We start from the raw sequence: 21422 nt of genomic DNA, 5'->3' as shown, positions 1-21422 counted from the left end.
ATCACAATGTAAATATTTGATATGTGAATATCTGATATGGAAATCCCCAAAGGGTCACGACCCACAGGCTGAGAACCACTAGTCTAAGATAAGCATTTTACTTAATTATAATTAAAATTTGCCTTTATCATATAAATATTACAAATTAATTTTAAAATACATTTAAAGCAGGTGTGGTAGCATGTCTGCAGTGGCGGCCATGGGAGACAGAGGAAAGGGTGTCGGGAGTTCAAAGCCAGCTTTAGTTACAGATCAACTTCAAGGCCAGCCTGGGAAACAGGCGAAGGCCGGTAAGATGGTTCAGCAGGTAAAGGAGTTTGCAAAGCAAGTATGGCAGGCAACTTGACTTTGAACCTATGTGAACCTGTGTGAAGGTGGGAGGGAGGAACAGGCTCCACACAAAATTGAACCTCTGACCTCCATGGGTTATAAATACACATTTGAGTGCGGACATGCGATCACACACACACACACACACACACACCAATTTTTAATTTTTAAAAAAAGGTACCTGCATTCACATGCCTGTAAACATAGTAATAGTGGACCAATGTTGTCTTTAAAAAAAAAAAAAAGCTAGGCAGTGGTGGTGCACACCTTTAATCCCAGTGCTCTGGAGGCAGAGGCAGGTGGATCCTCTAAGTTTTGAGTTCAAGGTCAGCCTGGTCTACAGAGTTCCAGGACAGCTAAGGCTACACAAAGAAACCCTATCTCAAGAAAAACAACAACCAAAAAAAGTAAAGCCAAGCATGGTAGTGTATGCCTGGATATCCATCACTTAGGGAAAGAGACAGGAGGGTACTGAGTTCAAGACCCTGCTAGGCTATATGACAAAGCACTGCAAACGTCAGACCACTGCATGTGAAAGGACCAGGGTGGATCTAGAGGTAAGGGGCAGAGAACCGCTGCTGCCTCTTGACTCTGGGAGATGCTAGCATTTTCAGAGGACGAACTCTGTTGGTGTGTCAGTCGATACAGGGGGTTGGTTGGGAGCCAGCGCAGACCACTTATCTCACTTAAAACCTAAGAGGCACATTCTTTAGGGTTTTTTTTTTTTTTTCAAACGGAGGGGGAAAAAACATGATACCAACAGAGGACTCTCAGGGAGAAGTGGAAAGCATGTGTGGTATGTCCTTAGATTTCTCTGTCATTCATGTTTCCTAGTATAAACTGGCCTGCCAATTCCCCAAGTCTTCCCCAAATGAATAAACAAGGGATGTGATGTATCCCGATCATAAGAATTAACTAAACATCATATTGGATGATCGCAACTTGGGAAGCAAAACAGGCCAGAAAAGCATCACTTGGCAGCATCGCTGGACGACAGAAGAACCGCGGGGTCCCGGGGAGAACGCCCAAGTCAAGTTTCTCCTTTTTCTGTTTGTTAGTATAGCCCACAGAAGTGAGTTGTTTCCGTGGTGGTAATAGGCACAGGGAAATCAGACATGAACGGGGTGCTCTGATCGCCTTCACATGAAAAAGAGGGCGAAGCGTCTTCCAAGAGCAGCCAGTCGCTCCCACCCCCCACCCCCCCACACACACACCGTGCAGCAGGGAAGGCCGCGTCTTACCAAAGTACCGACTATCCTGACTGAAAGCTTATGCGTTGAGGAGCTTCACAGGAGCGATTGTGAAGTTGACCTTGAAGTTGTGTTGTGTCTTAAGCAGACTTGAGGCTGCTTAAGAGCAGAGTAACCTTCACCAGGGACACAGAATTCCAGGCTGTTGCCATTCGCATGCAAAGTAACTTATTAACACGGCAGGATTTTACTAAATCCAAGCAGAGTCCTAGGGAAGGAAGAGTGGTGTTTTCCTCGTCCTCAACACCAACTCGGCAAAATATGTCTGCTGGTGTGGGCAACAGCCCAGAGAAACGCCTGCGAAGGCTAGTCATCCTTCTGGAGAGCGAAGCAGAGCTGTGTTAGGGCAGAGTGTGGACGCTGGTCAGGAAGGAAGGATGGATCTTGGCTGAGCTGAAGCAGCAACTGCCCAGAGAGCATTCGACAACTGCCAAGGTCATTTCTTAAGCATCATCTCATCTGATCTTCAAAATATTTCTCTTCTGTACACCTATTATTGGTCCGTTTTGCCTGCCTCTCAGACATGCCCCATCCCCCTGCCTGTAACCGTGCCAGTCCGTCTCCTTAACAGACTTAGTTCAAGGATTGAAAGGAATGTAGTGCGAGAGACCATACCAATAAAACGTACCCTCGCCCTTCTTTTTTTCTTAAAAAGAAAAAGGAATAAAAGGTTTATTATATTTATTTGTAGGTAATTGGGACAGGTGTGACACTGTGTGTGTGTGTGTGTGTGTGTGTGTAAGAGTGTGTGAGAGTTGGTTCTTTCAACGCAGGTCAGTCTCAGGCTCAGCTGCAAGCAACTTTGAGCAATCTCACCACCACATTTTTTTCTTTTTTTCTCTTTTGTTTGTTTGTTTGTACAGAACCGCACTCTCTCTCTGTAACCCAGGCTGTCCCAGAAATTATCATATATCCCAGAGAAGCCTTAACATTGTAGCTGTCCTCCTGCTTCAGCCTTGTAGTTGCTGGGATTGTAGGCATGAGCCATCACACATGGTTTATCCTTGGCTTTTACAGTTCCGTCCTTCAATGCCAGGCCACTCAGGTCCTAGACAGGAAGTCTGAGGAGGTAGCCTGGGCTTCTCAGGGTTCTAGGAGCCAAGGGAAACGCGGAAGAGACAACCATGCCCGCCATGCTCTGGGACTTGGGTTCACCCCATGTCTTGATGGATGGATGGGGCTGCTCACACAACAGCAACGATCTTCGGAGTTTAAAGGAGGCTTGTTCCACCCTGGTGTTATTTCTTCAAATGCTAGAAATCTAACTTGGGGCCTCAAGCATGCTAGGCAAATGTCCTCCCCACTGCCCTGCATCCCTCAGGCCTAGACTGGGGTGCAACTCTCTGCTCCCCATCATACCAGTCGGTGTCTTTAAGTTTTATTCTGCTTTTATTTGCAAGGCATTATATGGAGCTAAAAATAGTTCCACGTTAAACTGTAGTGAGGAGAGAGATTATCTTTAAAGCACTCGCATAAACAGGCAAACCTCACATTGAAATTAGAACAAGTCACAGTAAAACAAAAATGATTGTTATTGATTGGGTTTTATTCTTAGCGCCGGCTAAGTAACTGTGTGCAAAGTGTAAAATCTTCACTTGTTGATTTCTAAGATTAAAATCAATACAACTGTCCATAATCAATAGCACTCAGTCTGCCTCCCCAGAGCAGATCAGACAAGAGCAATTAGATTTCTGCCTGACTAGCAGAAAGAGAAAATGGTTTTATTTGGGATCAAAACCCTCCTTTTAGGCTGATTTTCTTTTGCTGGTTTCTTTTGCTGGTTAGCACTTAGCGATTGCTTCTGCTAATCAGACGGTTAAAATGTTTCCCCATAATCTTCAGTAGAAAGGGGACCAGAGTTTAAAGTTTGACTCTAATTCTAAATGTTAAAGATGATGCTTCCAACTTTACTTCCTTCCCAAGTTCTCTCCGTGACAGAATTTTAAAGTTGGTCCTACCCTCCTACCCCTACAAGAGAAAGTCAGCTATATGCAGAAGTCTTAGTTCACTGCATTTACAGTTCTTGACTTGAAATATGAAATTAACTCCAGACAAGGACCATTTTGACCTAGCTTCAGCTATATGCAAATGAAAGGAACACCACTGAAAATATTCTTCTGGGAAGCTTGTATGTGTGGCTGGATAGTCATTTTTTGTTCTTATGTTTGAGGATTTTGTTTGTTTTAGGTTGCTTGTTTGATTGGGAATTGGATCTTTATTTTGGGGGGTTGGCTTGTTTGTTTGTTTGTTTGTTTGTTTCTGAGACAGAGTGTCACAATGTAGCCTTGGCTCTTCTGAAACTCATTAGGTAGCTCTTGAGCCTCTAGAAATCCTCCTGCTTCAGACTGTTAAATACTGGGATTGTAGCCATGAACCACAATACCATGCTTACTTTCATTTGAGAGTTTTTTGAGACAAAGTTTCACTTTGTATCCCAGGATAGTCTGGAACAGGTGAGCCTTCTGCCTCAGCCTGGTAGTGCTTGGATTAGAGGCATGCATACCCTACTTGGTTTATCAATCTAAAACAAGATTACAATTTTGGGGGTTTGAATGAGATATATCCACCATAGAGCCAGTATTTGAATGTTTAGTTCCCAGTTGGTGGAACTGTTTTAGAAGGATTAGAAGGCGTGATCTTGCTGAAGGAGGTGTGTCACTAGGAGTGGGGTTTGGAGTTTCAAAACCTCATGCTAGAACTCTCTCTCTTCCTCTCTCTCTCTTCCTCTCTCTCTCTCTCTCTCTCTCTCTCTCTTACTCTCTCTGCCTCCTACCTGTAGATCAGGATGTAAAGCTCTAGGGTTTTGTCCTAGCTCCCTGTCTGTGGTGCCTGATGTCACATCTCCCCGATGCTGGGCCTCCCTGCTGTCATGGTTCATATCCCTCTAGAACTGTAAATCTAGGTAAACTCTCTCTTCTAAAAGTTGACTTTGGTCATGGTATTCTATCACAGCAACAGAAAAGTAACTACTTCCCTATTTTTCCCAGCCTCACTTTATTTTCATGCCAAATTGGGAAACTCAACCTATCTCTCATGAAAATGATTGCTATTCTGTGCAAATAGGGTACTTTGATGCTTGGCACCAGTAACCCCTCAGTTACTGTACCATAGGCATGAGGGAAGAAAGATAGCTGCAGTCAGTTATGCTTGGGTCAGTTGACAACCTTAGATCTGTGACTCTCCCAAATAAAAATACAAAGTTATATCATTAAAAAGCAAATCTCAGTGTTGATCCCAACTCTCCTATCCTGAGATAAATCAAACAGAAAAAAGAGACAAGGGCTTCAGTTCTTAGTTTGAGTCTAGACAACAATGGCGTGTTGATACTTCTCACTGGGAACTGAACCCTTGAGCTCTACCAGGAAAGAGGAAATAACTTCCCTGACCTTCACAACTCCAGGAGAATTCTGTTTACAAGTGAGGTGGGGGATGAGAACAACTTGTGTTCTCTGGTTCGTTTGTCGCTGTTGCTTTTTGCAGTGCTGGGGGGGAGGGGTAACAGCCTCACGTACACTACCCATCTACCTCTGGGCTAAGTCACCAATCTTATATGTCCTTTCATGATTTAGGTCACCGCAGGGTGACACATCCTCTTATCATTTGGACATTAAGTTACAGTAATGTAGGAAGAAGAGAGTATTCACAGACGGAGCTTGTGTGCTGCTACTGATGTGACCAAAAGATGGCATGACAATCGTCCAGCACCTGCATCAGTAAGGCTTGTACACCAGGCCATAAACAAGCTTGATGTCTCCTCTTTTTACTCACTGCTCAAATCCAGGAACTTGATTTAACCCTGAGCTGCAGCCTCACTCAGTCCTAGGATTTTTTTTTTTTTAAAGTGGTGACAAGACTTAACATTTTAGTGAAAACATGTTTTCCTATGGTTATAAAGATGACACATACCTCTTCTATTCTGGCAATACAGAAAACCACAATGTAATATACTAGAAATTCCAGCACCTGGAGCAACTGCTCCTTGCAGACGCTATCGGTCCATGTGCACAAGCTCGTTTCCTGAATGCTCCTTGCAGACGCTATCGGTCCATGTGCACAAGCTCGTTTCCTGAATGCTCCTTGCAGACGCTATCGGTCCATGTGCACAAGCTCGTTTCCTGAATGCTCACTTCTTCCTGTATGGAGCTTTCCTACCCATTAAGCAAGTAGTGCTAAAGCATTAGACATCAGCAGGTGTTTTCCAGTTCAATACTGACACTTGTCTAATGCCTTGACTATTGTTTCATGTGCAAATCACAGACACCCAGTTGTTTTCCTATGCTTATTGCTAACCAGTTACAAACTGGGGTTTCTACGATCCTTTTTCAGACTCAACCAATCTGCTAGAACATCTCACAGAATCCAAGAAACCCTTGTTTATGTTTGCTAGTTAATTGTGAAGAATAATACAAAAGAAACCAGTGAACACAAATTAGGAAATGGTTGGAAGAAATCACAGAGGAGGGTGGGATAAAACTTCTATGTTCTCTCTGGCATGCCTTCCCTACAGGATCCACCAAGAACTCCAGCAGTCCCACAATTTTAAGAATCCTATCTTTTTAATGTGTTGAGGTTAATTCATTATCGAAGCATAATTTGTCGTTTAACTGATTTAGCCATGGCCAAATTGACTTAACTTTCATCCACTCTTCAATGCCTAGAGATTGAAGAGAAGATGCTAAAAGTTCCAACCCAGAAACCTGACTTGACCTTTACAGTCAGACCTCCACTTGAAGCTACCTCGGAGATGCTGGCCATTCAAGGCACCTCATTAGCATACCAGAAGATATTTTTTTAGAGATTCCAAGATTTTTAGAATGCCAGAAAATAGGGCGTTTTTTGATGAATACCAAATATAATATATGTCATATATATACACAAATACCAAATTTCAAATATCATTGACCCATAAGTATAGCATTTGGTCTGAGAATTTTCATTAAAGAATCTTGAAATACATATATTTTATGCTATAGTCACATTGAAGACCTACTAGGGGAAAACTCTTACCTCTTAGCCAAAAGTCTCCTCCCTTAAGAGTTAATGTAGATGTTCAGAATCGAGACTTCATCTTGGGGCATTTTTTTCTTTGATGAGTATGAAGTGTCCTTCCCATCTCTACTGATTACTTTTCATTGAAAGTCTATTTTATTAGATATTAGAATGGTTGATCCAGTTTGTTTCTTGGATCCATTTGCTTAGAAACATTTTTCCAGACTTTACTCTGAGGTAGTGTCTGTCTTTGTTGCTGAGGAGTGTTTCTTCTATACAAAAGAATGATGGATCCTGCTTACATATCTAGTCTGTTAGCCTGTGTCCTCTTATTGGTTGATTGGGTCCACTAATGTTGAGAGTCATTAATGACCAATGATTGTTAGTTCCTGCTATTTTGTCGTTTGGAAGTGGTACTGTGTGTGTGTGTGTGTGAGAGAGAGAGAGAGAGAGAGAGAGAGAGAGAGAGAGAGAGAGAGAGAGAATGAGAACTCTTTGGGGTTTTGCAGTGAGAGGATTCATTTCTTGTGTTTTCTTGGGTATAGTTACCCTCCTTATATTGAAGTTTTGCTTCTAATACCTTCTGTATGGCTGGATTAGATATTATTTAAATTTGGTTTTGGCATGTAATAACTTGGTTTTTCTATATATTGTGATTGAAAGTTTTGCTGGGTGTAGTAGTCTGGACAGGTATCTGTGGTCTCAGGTTCTGCAAGACATCTGTCCAAAATCTTCTGGCTTTTAGAGGCTCTGTTGAGAAGTTAAGTGTAATTCTGATAGGTCTGCCTTTATATGTTACTTGGCCTTTTTCCCTTGCAGCTTTTTTTTATGTTATACATAGTTATATATTTAACAAGTTTACATATGTGACAGAACTCAACATACAAAATAACCTTTAACATCCACAAACACCTGAATCAAGTCCCAAGACAGAGATAGAGCAGATACTCTACAAGAGTGGTTGAGGATCTGAATCCCATGTGGGCTTCATGAGGGCCCTGAATGGGTGTCACTTAAAAACAAAGTCTATACACATCTTTATTTTGATACATAAAAGATTATATATCCATTCCAACAGTTTTCCCAGGCCTGGTAACCTAGTAAGTTACACACGGTCTCTGGCACCTGAAAGCTATGACTTTCCCACAGTGAGAGCCTCACAAGGACACCTTGGGGCACAGGCTGGGGGACAGCAGCAGTGGAACCTTCCCTCCAGATTACTAAATCAGGAAAAGCAGCATGGTTCTTGGGGGTTGAGCAACAGGATGCAAGGCCAAGGACTCATTGCTCAGCAAGGCCCCCTGAGGGCAGCTTCAGTGGGGCATTTTTTTACAGATGTACAGTGCCGGTGGCTCCAGATCCCCTAAGATGATTTGCTAGTTGGTTCTTTGCTACTGTGGCCAGTTGGAGATTTTGAGGAATTAGCTTTGATCCAAGGATGGTCAAGGACTTCTGCTAGTGTTAGCCTTTGGCTTGCATTGTGTCTTAACAGTCTTGAAATAAGGTCTCTTGCTCCTTCCATCACAAAGTCAGGGAATGTGAACCCATGATATCCTTCTATAGGTCTCCTGGTAAATGTGTGCCTTGAAAGGAGGCATCCCCATTAAGAACTCATAGCACAGAACACCTAGGCTCCAGAGGTCCACCTTATCATGCATCCGACCTTCAATCATCTCTGATCCCATCTTCCTCCTCCAGGTAGCTGCCAAGATTTACAGCTTCCCAGCCTTAGATTTGCCTTTCAACTATAACAAAATCATCCTCAAATTTCCTTCTGGATCTATTCTTAAATTCTTTTACTGACAAGAGCCCTAAGAAGGGATCCCAATTTCCCTGTTCAGTCCCACCAGGACTCCCCAAATCTACTGTGCTAGTGGACAGTTCTGAGAAGGAAAAGTACCTTATCTCTTTATGTAAGACCTCATTTCATTACACATGGGGTACACTGGTCCTTTCTCTGCTCTTTTTCTCAACTTCCTGAGATTTATAAGATTTCGAAGTAAAAAGAAGGGGAAAAATTCATTTGAGATTGTTTTTCTATAGAATGGTGGGGACAAATGCCAGAAAATGGGAAGAAGATAGGCAGTAAGTATTCTGTTTTTCCAGCTAAGCCCCCCAAATCACGTTGTATCCCATGCCAACCAAAGTGTGAGGAGTGTGCCTCAGTGGTTAGAGCATTTATCTCTTGTGCCTGAGGCTCTCCAGAACAGCAAAATATAAGACACTTAAAAAAAAAAAAAAGATTTTTTTTTTTCATGTCAGAGCACACAAAAGCTAGGACCTTGAGAAGCCTATGGAAATACTCTATCTTAATCTTCCATCTGTGGAATTCTAACATGAGAGCAATGTGATATGCCTTTGTCTAACTCTGTCTTCTCAAATGCATCTCTGAACCAAAAATCAGCATCCCTAAGGGCCAGTCTCGAAGGCTATTAAGGATCTACCTCCATGCCAGCTGTTATCACTCTGCAGAGATGAATAATTTTCTTCTATTATTTTTATCAAAATAACTTAAGTGATAAGTCAGTAGAGGGTATATTTGCAGCTCAGCATGTGGAACCAAAGAAATCTGACTCATTTCCTGGTCGGAAAATAATCTCCCCCAACCCCATTCCTACCCCTCCCCCGCCCCATCCCCCAACCCATCCGTCATCCCCCACCCCCACTCCCCATCCCCTATCCCATCCCTCAACCCCATCCTCCAACCCATCCCTCATCCCCCACCCCCACTCCCCATCCCCTATCCCATCCCTCAACCCCATCCCCCAACCAATCCCTCATCCCCAATCTCCCATCCCCCATCCCTACTCATCCCCAGTGCAGGCTCCTAATCAGTTTAGAAATTTAATATACAAGGCAAAATGTTTTACATATTATGCAGAAGTTCCTTTAGAAGTAACCTGTATTGGCAGATGTTACTGTCTAAAAGACTGATGGGGCTCTCTCTAGCTCTCTCCTCACATGCTCCTTAAAGGAGTCCATGCCTTCTCCAAATCTATGTATGACTGCTCAACAACGCTTTCCATACGACATCTCATGAATGATTATGTGTTATGAGTAACTGGGATGAATCTCAGAAGTTCTTATTTATCTATAGTGGTTTCATACAAACAGGTGTTTTCAGTGAACACATAAAACAGAGTTAGGGTGGGGTTGTGGAATTTACCAGTATGCAGGAAGCTGCGAGTTCAGTCCTTGGCACAACCCAGGCATGGTCTCGCGTGCCTGTGATCTCAGCAAGCAGCAGGAAGAATCTGAGTTCCAGGTCATCTGCAGCCACAGAGCAGATTCGAGGCTTCCCTGAGTACAGAGACTTGACCTAAAAAAATAAAATTTGAAATACATTGGCAAAGGACTTTTAAATGTTCTCTGGGCCTGGAGAGAGAGCTTTAGCAATTAAGAGCCCTTGCTGTCCTGCAGAGGGTTACGGTTCCCAGCAGCCACGTGGTGGCTCACAAACCACCCCTCAGTCCAGTTGCAGGACACCTAACACTCTCTTCTGAACTCAGACACCGGACATGATAGTGAACAGACACACAGACAACCCAAAACTCACAGACATAAAATCAAATTTTAATACTCTAACTTGGGGACTGTTTTCTGTTTCTTCCACATTTTCCACTTGTTTGCCTGTTTCTCTGGCAGAGCCTTGTCCCCGGGTTAGCCTCAGGTTTAGCTCTAAAGTTCGTCCCACTACAGCCTCCTAAGAAGTCGAGGCTGTAGCTGTTGTGTTCAAAAGTACTAAAGCTACTGTGGAGACCTCCTCTCTCTCCAAGCCGGCTACTGGCTGGGATTTGCTGTTGTGTGCTCCCCAACCCCTACTCAGCCTTCTCCTCACCTACCAACAGCAGTGATTATTGTTTTACGTAAGCTTTAATGAAAGCACATAAACACCCTTCTAAGCTTGCTTTATGTTTCCACTCCCACTAAGGATTTTAAGTCTTATCCAAGTTGAGCATATTCTGGCAAGAGCATGGGGGGAAGGAGCCTGTAGGCTACAGAGTTTGTCTGCCAGGCACGAGGCCCTGATTTGGAGCCAAGCGCCACAGGAAAAACGTTTCCTTCGTCAGACGTGGTAGCGCGCAGCTGTAATCACAACGTTTGAGAAGATGAGGCCAGACTGAGCTATTGCTTAAGTCAAACCACTAGCATGAGGCTGAAGATGGCTCCGTGGTTACGAGCACTGGCTGCTCTTACAGAGGACTCAGTTCCCAGCACCCACATGGGAAACTCCAGTTCCAAGGGATCCAATGGGCCTCCATGGGCCTCAGACACACAAGTGGTACCCAGATATATATCCAAGCAAAACAACTACATACATAAAATTAAAACTTAAAGATCAAAAGAGAGAAGGAAGAGAGAGGCTGAGTATCTGCTACAGAGGAGAAGGCAAACCCTTGGACTCTGTTTGCTGGTGGGATGCAAAATTTTAAAAATACTAAAACTGGAACTACCATGTGGTCCTGCTGTACCTTCCTGGGTAACTCAAAGCAGTCAGCTGCACCCCCATGTCCATCCTGACACTGTTCACAATAGACAAGCTATGGGATCAGCCTACATGTCGATCAACAGATTAAAACCATAGTGTGTAAATGCCACACAGCTATTGACACACCATATAGTGTAAAACCTTCTGATCTCTCTACCACCCAGGTCCTGAGATTACGGGCATGTGCCACCATGCCTGCTTCACAAGGTGCTGTTATCCTGGACACTCTTGCTCCTGGCCCATGTTAGAGTTCCTGCTCTGGGGGAGCTGATTCTTCCTGGCTTCCTAGTGAGGCCCTGTGAACAGAACAGTTATAGAGACCGGGGCTGGTGTAAGATGGTAGGTACTAGCATCCTCCTGCCTGCTCCAAAGAGCTGCTGTGCCCATTGACTAATCCTTATCATCACAGCATTTCTGTGGTGGCGTGTGTGTGTGTGTGTGTGTGTGTGTGTGTGAGTGTAAGTGTGTGTGTGAGTGTGTGTGTGAGTGTATGTGTGTGTGAGTGTATGTGTGTGTGTGTGAGTGTGTGTGTGTAAGTGTGTGTGTGAGTGTGTGTGTGTAAGTGTGTGTGTGAGTGTGTGTGTGAGTGTGTGTGTGTAAGTGTGTGTGTGAGTGTGTGTGTGTGAGTGTATATGTGTGTGTGTGTGTGTGTGTGTGTGTGTGTGTGTGTATTTTGGTGGGGGAAGGGTCTATCTGGGCAAGTTTTTTTCTAAACCAAAAATAGTTTCTTTCTTCAGTTCCTTTCTTAGCAAGTCATTACCACTGACAAAGCCTCATAACTAGGTTAATAGCTGTTACCGTGTGATCGCTAAGGATTGTTTTATTGCTGTATTTTCTTTCTCACCGGCCCCATCTTTTTTGCTCTTCAAGGCACAGTGGCATAAAGGATACATATAGCCCACATTTGCTTCTTTGGGCATAGGAATTACACCAGGCTATTTCTAAGCAGACAGTATTCTAGTTCTTCTCTTTAGATGCCAATTAGAAGATTAGCGTCTTTTCTCTCTCCCTCTTTGCTATTAAATAGTCACACAAAAGCCGAGCTGACAAATTACTCCCTCCACGGTGCTCCACAAAGACAGACAATAGATCATCATCATTTACTATACTCAAATCCTATTAATCACAGATTAATGAGAACATGTCTAGTGGGCAAGAAATTACCAGAATGTGGGCCTCCTGGCTTGTTACCCACGTAACATCTGCCGGCCTTACCTTCAGTGTCATGTCATCTTTTATCACATTGAGATAATGTTTGCTCCAGAAACATAATTAAGATAATGGAGCGGATTCAGAACCTTCCCTTAATAATTAAAGAGCCGGGGTTGTGCTTCTTAGTCTAGTGGCTTTTAAAAAACTAATTTCCCTCTGTTTTTGATTATTTCCTTTTTCTTTTGCTCATAATGAACTACCGAATATTGGAGTTTAGACTTTCCTGGCTTTTCCTCTCTGTAAACTAAGAGATTAATCTTCTTGTCCAAAACTAGGACAGAGTCAGACCTGGAATTCATTTTTCTATTGGAATAAAATCTATAGGAAACAGGATATACCATTAGTGACATAAATGATCAGTCCTTTTGCAATCTAAAATATTTTAATTAAAATTTACATGTAGATTCCGTCTGAGCTTATAAGAAACATTAAATGCCAAACTGCCTTTCTCTGACTCTCCACTGCAATGTGCAGTTTTTGGTTTCTTTTTTTTTTTTTAATAAGCTTCAAATACTGAATTTTTTTTTAACCCAGGGTTTTGCCAGTGACTTTGTCTTTAGTCCTTGGCTAAGTTTTTGTTGGTCCGAAGCACAGAAATTGAAATTAGGGTCCAAATATTTGTATTTTTGGTAGGCGCCCCTTGTTCCAGCATGGGTAGAAATGGACAGATGTGACGTTAAAAGGGGGATGGTGGCATTGGCATTTGTAATCGGCTGATAAAGAGGGGGTAAAGAATCATAATTCATGAGCATAAAATTACGTAAAATAATAAATAGCCTGTGTTCTAAAAATGTGGACTACATGTCTGCCCCTCTTAGAAAGGATGGTGATTAGCCCCGGCTGGCTAAGCTGCGATCCGCAGCCTCTGATTAAGCCTTGCTTCAGCACCACGGCAATAAAAACAGCTCCTCCACCAAGAGCAAGCCAGCGCCAGCCAGGGGAGGAGGAGGTGGATTGTGAAGAGCTTCTTAATTAAATTTTAATTATTGCTAATTAGAACTACTGTTTTTTTATATCCCCAACAAGCAAGACAAGAGTTGGTCTTGCCTTTTTATTATTCTGCTAATTAGTTTCCCAAGGAGAGATTTGAAAGGGCATACACACCGCTTTTACTGTTTTCAAGTTGTGAGCTGAGCTCAACCTGTAGGTAGGTCCCACCCTAGCTAGAGGCTTGGCAGCTCTGGTCTGCTTCTGAGATGCCAAATGGAATGTCATCTATTGGACATTTTCTTCTTTTTTTTAAAGCATATATTCACTTCCTGTTGCTTATCCTGTTTATCTTGCCTCCACATTAATTTCAAAAGGCTTTGCTTAAACTCTCAAACTATATAGCAAGCCTCTACACGTTGCTAGTGCTCATGAAAACTGTGCTTTGGAAAATCGCTAAATGTCAAAGATGATCATGATCAAGTTTACATAACCAGGTGTGCTCATGAAAAGCAACTGCTGAGTTCCTCTGGCTATGAAGTCAGGGCTTCTCAACGGCTAAGAGTGCAAGCCGTTCCTGCACTGAATGGCTTCCACATTCCAGTAAATACCACATAACATGTTCCAGGTAGTCATGCTTGACTGGGCAATGCAGAAGTTCTCGCTGGAAGTATGAAGACATAATCCCAGGAGATGCCCAGGACCTATTAGCATTATAAGCTCTCAGCAGGATATGAATCCTGTCTTGTAAGTACATGAATTTCATGACTTCTCCCAAGACACCATGCTAAGAGTTCTGAGTTGAGGCAACTCCCTGTGTTAATTACAATGAAATCCATCAAATGAAATTACATCTTTGGGACCAACAGCGTTTGGTCATACCAGCCCACATGCCTTGACAGCATCCCTTTGCAGTGGGGGTCGAATTAACACGTGTTTGTTTCCTCACCTTTTACACATACAAGAGCCCTGTGATATGTTAATTCACACCAAATTTCAATCCTTTTCCTGTCTTTTTCTTCCCAACTCAACAACGTGTCAACACCTTTCATACTAGGGAGAGAGAAAAAAAGAAACGCTTAGACAAGATGTTTTACTTACTTTAATTAAAATTACAAAACTAGAAAACAAAGAGTAAATAAATTAAATCTGTCTTCCTGTGCCCTATCAGCATCGACTCTGATCTGAATTCATCGAAAAGTCAACTGGGTCTTTCTTGGTCTGATTAGTCAATTAGCCGGAGCGCTCACTGGTTTGAAATGTGTTTTTTCAGGTCAGTAAGCTGCCCTCACAATGTGTGGCTGACGTACCAATAAAGACAGACTTCTGCCGTTCCCCATCAGGACTGAGATGCCTGTGGCTTCTTTGGCTTATGCAGTATTTGAAAGCTGTCCATAGCTCACATCACCTCTCCACAGTCATTACATCATAGTTTCCCTCTTTGTGTAGTTCGGTGCTGGATACAGAGGGCTGTGCAGCTGATTTCACAGGGCAAGAGAGTCTTCCCGATTAGCCCAGCTGCCCTCCTATTAGAGTCTTGTCTATGTGAAAACCAGATTTTTTTTAATGGAGTTGTTTTGTTCAGAGGTTTGTTTGGTAGAATTGGATTTTCTAAACACTCTAGATAAAACCTAAGACCTCATCAACACTAAACAAACACTACCTCTGAGCGAGGCCTCCGGCACTGAAACCAAAGCACACCATTTCAACCAGGCTGGTGGTCAGCCTACTTCTGCCCCACCCCCACCCAGTGTTGGGATTACAAGCACACATGGCCATGTGGGGCTTTCACATGGGTGCTGCTATTTTAAACTCAGCTCTTCTTGCACAGGAAGTGCTCCTTACCCACTGTGCTGTTTACCCAAAGCCCCTTGCTTTAGTTCTTTTGAGACAGGGTCTCATTCCATTGTTACCTCAAGCTGGACTTGGACCCACTGAGTCTTTTGGGTTTTTTTTTTTTTTCTTTTTTTCTTTTTTTTTTTTTTTTTGTATGTTTGTTTGTTTGTTTGTTTACAAGACTGCTTTCCAATTTCTCTAGATCATCCTGGGAAAATCCTAGAGTTCCTTTGATGATAGATAGGAATTTAAAAGTGGGATGATTTGGATCTAAATATCTTCTAAAAGCCACAGGCAAAGGCTTGGTTGCCAGCCCATTGGACCTCTAAGGGTAGAGATCTGTAAGAGTCTGGTTGTTGGGGACATACTGTTGAAGAGCATATTGAATACTGGCTATGTCCAGTCTGCCATGAGGTGCCACAAGGTGCCTGACACATGCTCCTTACTATGATGCTTGGCCTTCTGCCAGGCCCTGCCTCAAAAGCACATTCTCACCATCACCCAAGACCCCAGAAGTCAGGAGCCCAAACAAATGTACTCTTCTTTAAGTTGATCCTCTCAGGAATTTTATCTCTTCGATGGAGAACTGATTAGGGGAGGGAAAGGTAACAATCAAACAGGAGGAGATTCATGGATATGGGTGTATGCCAAGAAATGCACCAGCCAGCTCAGTTCTCTCTTCCTGCTGTCTCTCTCCTCCAGCAAAACCCAGTAGCATTTCCAGCCATGAGCACATGAGGTTCTTCATGGCTGGGACTATGTTGAGTTTCTCAAACATTGGCATTTGAGTTTTGGCAACTTTGGTGGTTCTCCACAATTAAATTATAATTAGTACAAGACCATGGTCTGAATGCTCAAAATTCCCATGCTTGGCTTGTTTTATCTATCTATCTATCTATCTATCTATCTATCTATCTATCTACCTACCTATCTATCTATCTACCTACCTATCCATCTATCTACTTACCTACCTATCTATATATCATGTATATGAGTGTTTTGTCTACATGGTTGTCTGTGCACCACATTCATTGCTTGGTGTCTGTGAAAGCCACAGATTCCCTGGAACTGGAGTAACAGACCGTGGTGAGCTGCTGTACGGGTGCTGGAAATTGAACCTGGGTCCTCTGGAAAAGCATCCAGTGCTCTTAATGTCTGAGCCATCTCCAGTCCCCATGTTGAGATCTTAACCTCCAAGTGATGGTATTTGGAGGTAAGGCCTTTGGGAAGTGATCTGGTCATGAGGGCAGAACCCTCAAGAATAGGATGGGTATTCTTTACATTTGAGAACAAAGGAAGAGACGATTCCATCTACAAACCAGAAAGCAGATCTTACCAACCTGCCAGAAAATGCCCCCATAAGATGTGGCTGAAGGATATATATATATGGAGAGAGAGAGAGAGAGAGAGAGAGAGAGAGAGAGAGAGAGAGAGAGAGAGAGAGATTATCGACATAGATTCTAAATGGAAGAAATTGCTGTGTAGCTCTGATCTAGAGAGAATTACCACTTTACATAAACAATTAACTTCTCACTCTAGTCCCACTACTTCTCTGGTATAGCAGAAATTTTTAGATCAGTGTTTGTGTGTCTACTTGCCTGTTTTGAGAAAGGGTCTTTCTTATGCAGCTCAGACTGCCAACTTGAATTCCTGGTCTTCTTGCCTGTGACTTCTAGATGCCGGGATTGCAGACATGTGGCATGGCTGGCTTACACTGCTCCTGATTTGTTTTAAGCACATCACCTATCTCTTCTGAGTGAAGATTATTGTCTTTTGCACTTGTAAGGCAAGCTGGGAGGCCAGATCCAGCAACTGTCACCCCTGTACAGGTGTCTGTGGGATCCTCTGCAGTCTTACCTCACTGTTCCCTTCAGTGCTGGACCCATTTTTATCCTCATTTCTCCAGGAATATGTCTTAGTTAGGGTAACTATTTCTGTGATGAAGGCCCATGCCCACAAGCAAGTTAGGAGAAAAGAGTTTGTTTGGTTTATACTTCCATATTGTCCATCATGAAGGGAAGTCAGGACAGGAACTCAAACAGGGCAGGAACCTGGAGGCAGGAGCTGATGCAGAGGCCATGGAGGGGTGCTGCTTACTGGCTTGTTCAGTCCGCTTTCTTATAGAGCCTAGAACCACCAGCCCAGGGATGGCACTGCCCACAGTAGGCTGGGTCCTCCCTATTTACCACTAATTTTAAAATGTCATACAGACAGATCTTATGAAGGCATAAGAACCAGTTGAGGTTCCCTTCTAGCTTGTGTCAAGTTAACATAAACCTAGCCAGGACAATATATTTCTGGGACAACTTCTATCTTTTCTACATATTCTAAATTTTCCAAAGCTGTAAGTTTTGAGAAATGGAAACTTCAATCTTAATCAGGCTCCTTACTTACATAGATGAATTTTTATTTAGATATATGAGCATTTTCTTAAAAGAATGTATCCATTTGTCACACCATACATCAGTGTGCCAAGAAAATGGAAGGGAAGCAGGGAAGGAGGAAAGAAAGGGAAGGAAAGAAGAAGGGTTGACTATGGCTGGACATGACACACAACTCTAGTCCCTGCACTCAAGAGCCAGAGGTAGAAAAACCAGGAATTCGAGGTCATTCTCTCTTGTACAGTGAATTTGAGGCTAGCCTGCACTACATGAGAGAGACTCTCCCAGGAGCCCTCTGCACTGCATGAAACTCTTGAGGAGCCCAGCTCACTCTGACTTGAAAGCCATTGTCCTTAAAGAAAATACTGATGAATTCAACCACATAAAAGGCATTTTTAAAATTCTACTTGGCAAATAAAATACTATATGAGTTACCAAGAGGCAGTTACTGCTTGTGTGTGGTAATACATATCCCAGGACCTGAGAGGCTGGGGAGGGGGGTATTGGGTTTGAGATGAGAGTCTGTCTCAAGGAGACAGAATATGGAACAGGGAGAAAAGAAAGTGGGGCAGGAGGAAAAGAAAAGAAGTGGGTGAGAAGGATCAGGATCATTGTCATCCAGCACTAAGGAGATGGAGTTAGGAGAAAGACATGTTTAAGACCAACCTAGGCTACAAAGAAACACACTCCTTATCCAGGAGAGCTTGTAAATAGGAATAGGAAGAAACTCAACAATAAAATGAACTTAAGATAGGAATAACTCTCAAAAAAGAAAATAAAATTTTCATAGACACAGGAAAAGAAATTTAACTTCACTTCTAAGAAGAGAAATAGAAACTAAAACTGTACTGAAATATTGTTTCTCAGCTACTAAAACACCAAAACCCCCAGATGTTTGAAATACATACTTTTGTCAAAGCTATGAGAAGCAAGAAACCCTGTCTCAAAAGATAAGAAGGGATAATTACACAAAGAAATCCCCCCCCCCGTTTAAGTATTACCATTTTACACACATACAGAGACAGACAGACAGACAGAGACCCATAGAGAGACACATACAAAGAGGGGGGAAGAGATCTGCATAGACTCCGAGGAAAAATATAAAAACAGAAGTCTATGTGCAGAGCATGTCGGCATGTGAGAATAATTCTATGAGGCAGAAGGATGGATGTTAAGGCCAGCCTGGGTTACATAAAGACAAAGGGGGGAGGGGAAACAAAGAAAAGAAAGGCAAGAAGGAAAGAAAAATGGGAAGTTTTGATAAGCCCTGCACATACAGATACACTCAAAAGCAAATGGAAAGGGTTCTTCAAGACAATGTTGTCTTCAGAGAAGCATCTCCAACGATATTACAACCACCAGAGAGGATGGAGAGCTACAGAGGGAAGCATCTGTCTCTTATAAGGTACTTATCCAACAGCGCCATTCTCTGTCGGGAAGAAACCTGCTTTTGTTCACTTAATGCAAAGACACTGACGCTCAGGTATTCCTTCTGGCTACTGAAGAGAGAGTGATCATCCACCAAAGAGATGCCATTTTAAAACGTCCCCTTCAGGCGTGTGTGATGGACATCAGGACTGGCAGAACAGGAACCATCTTTCACTAGGGCTTGCACCAGACCAGTAGGAGAACACAAGACTGCTTTAAACACAGCCAACCCGATAGGCACGATGGCCATGCCTTTGATTCCAGCACTAGGGAGGCAGACACAAGTGGATCTCTGTGAGTTCAAAGCTAGCCTGGTCTACATAACAAGTTCCAGGCCAACCAGAGCTACATAGTGAGAACCTGTCACAAAACAAATAACCTGGGCTGGGAAGATGGCTCCGTGGCTAAGAGCACTGGTGTTCTTCCATTTCTTCCAGGGAATCCGGGTTCCATTCCCAGTACCCGAGAAGCTCTTCACAATTGCCTGTGACTTCAGTTCCAGGGAATTCTGAGCCCTCTTCTGGCCTCTGTGGGCACTAGGCACCCACCCATATGATACACACATGTACAGGCAGGGAAAACACCCATACACATTTTTGGAAATTAAAAAGAAAGCAGTTAAGCTAGCCACACTGTCCACTGAAGACCACCTATCCAAAAGAAAGCTCTAGCTTTAAAAAAAAAAAAAAAAAAACTGTGCCTTCAGTCACCCCACCTGACCCGCATTGCATACAGACTTTCTTTTATTGTTTCGTGGTGGGAAATTACAATTAATCAAGACAGTACATATGTATCTTCCGTTCCTGTGGGACAACCTGAGACCCCGGCTTCCTACTCTAATAATGAAATTCCAAGGCAAAGGGCTGCGATTCCGGTATACTCAGACTTGTCCTGCTTGGATACGGTGGCAGTGGGAAAGCGGGGACCCGCTCACACCTGCGAAGAAGGGCAGCACTTGGATTTGTTTCTCTTCGCTTGACTTAAGTGGTACAATGTCCGTTAGAAATTTGTTTGTGGAGCTGCTCCCTTCACGTTCAGCGGCTCCCAGATGACATCGGGCCTCCGGGGCAGCATCCAGCCTTCCCACCGTAGGTCCCCGCAAAGTGAGCGAGCTTCCGGCCTTCGTGAAGATGCGTAGACAGGACCAGAACGAGCATCCTGCACACCCAAGGAAGTGCGTTTCCTGGGGGAGTGGGTGGACGCTGGGGAGGCCGGTAAAGTGTCACCTGCTATTCATAACGCTAAGTCCGAAGAAAACACCAAGGAAGGAAGAAGAAAAAGAGAGGAAAACATAAAGACAGAAGAGCCAGCGAGTGAGGAGAGCGATCTAGAAATTGACAATGAAGGTGTGAGCGAACCAGACCCTCACGCCCCTCAGGAAATGGGAGATGAAAATGCAGCGGTAACTGAGGAGATGGTGGATGAAGCAAATGAAAAGAAAAGGGCCGCCCCTGACGCTCTAAAGGATGGTGAGACCCAGAACGCCATTGACTTGTTCACAGACGCCATCCGGCTGAATCCTCGCTTGGCTATTCTGTACGCCAAGAGAGCCAGTGTCTTCGTCGTATTGCAGAAGCCAAATGCTGCCATCAGAGACTGTGACAGAGCTACTGAAATAAACCCTGATTCAGCTCAGCCATTCAAATGGCGAGCACAGACTCCTGGGTCACCGGGAAAAAACAGTTCGTGATGTTGCCCTCGACTGTAAACTGGATCGCGACGAGGATGCCAGCGCCGTGCTGAAAGATGTTCAACCTCGGGCTCAAAAAAAAAAATTACTGAATATCGGAGAAAGTATGAGCGAAATGTGAAGAGCGAGAGATGAAAGAACGAATAGAAAGGGTGAAGAAGGCTCGAGAAGAGCATGAAAGAGCCCAAAGGGAAGAAGAAGCTAGAAGACAATCCGGATGTCAGTATGGCTCTTTCCGGGTGGTTTTCCTGGGGGGCTGCCTGGAATGGGAGGGGCCATGCCAGGGATGGCGGGAATGCCTGAAATCCTCAGTGATCCAGAGTTCCTTGTAGTCATGCAGGACCCAGAAGTCATGGTGGCTTTCCCGGATGTGGCCCAGAACCCATCAAGTATGTCAAAATATCAGAGCAACCCAAAAGTTGTGAATCTTGTCGTTAATTTATCAGCCAAGTTTGGAAGCCAATCATGTCAGCCCTGGCTGAATGAAGAACTGCTTAGCTCACTTACTGAATGTTGCAGTAATACAAACCAGTGTACCCCTGACCTCAGCGGGAGAGCTGGGGCGCTTCGAAGATAATCCTACCCTCTGCATCAAATGCGGCTGAGACACTTTACAGTGGTTTGCCATTAGAGTGTTCATTCAGATAATGTTTTCCTACTAAGAATTACAAACTTAAAAGCATATTTTTTTTTTAATTTTAGGGGATGTCAATTTTTTTCTTTACTAATCTTTTTGGGGTTTTTCCTTTTGAATTACTGGGCAAGGAAGGTGAACAAGAATGAAATAAAGATTTGTTTATGGGAAGCAAAAAAGAAAAAAAATGTTTATGATAATGAGATAATAATAATAATAATAATAATAATAATAATAATAATAATAATAATAATAA

General features: G+C 43.3%; 1 pseudogene across 1 annotated transcript; it reads left to right on the top strand.

Annotated features, from left to right (window-relative positions):
• The first annotated feature begins 181 nt into the window (after positions 1-181).
• Positions 182-21109, top strand: LOC308417215 (hsc70-interacting protein-like; annotated as a pseudogene). The gene is made up of 3 exons: positions 182-290; positions 1669-1920; positions 19914-21109. The product of its transcript is annotated as a hsc70-interacting protein-like (transcript).
• The last annotated feature ends 313 nt before the right edge of the window (positions 21110-21422 follow it).

This window comes from Micromys minutus (genome assembly GCF_963924665.1).
Source record: "Micromys minutus genome assembly, chromosome: 1".
NCBI classification, from domain to species: domain Eukaryota; kingdom Metazoa; phylum Chordata; class Mammalia; order Rodentia; family Muridae; genus Micromys; species Micromys minutus.
The sequence above is the reverse complement of the archived record's forward strand: the minus strand, read 5'-3'. Positions and strand labels throughout refer to the sequence as shown.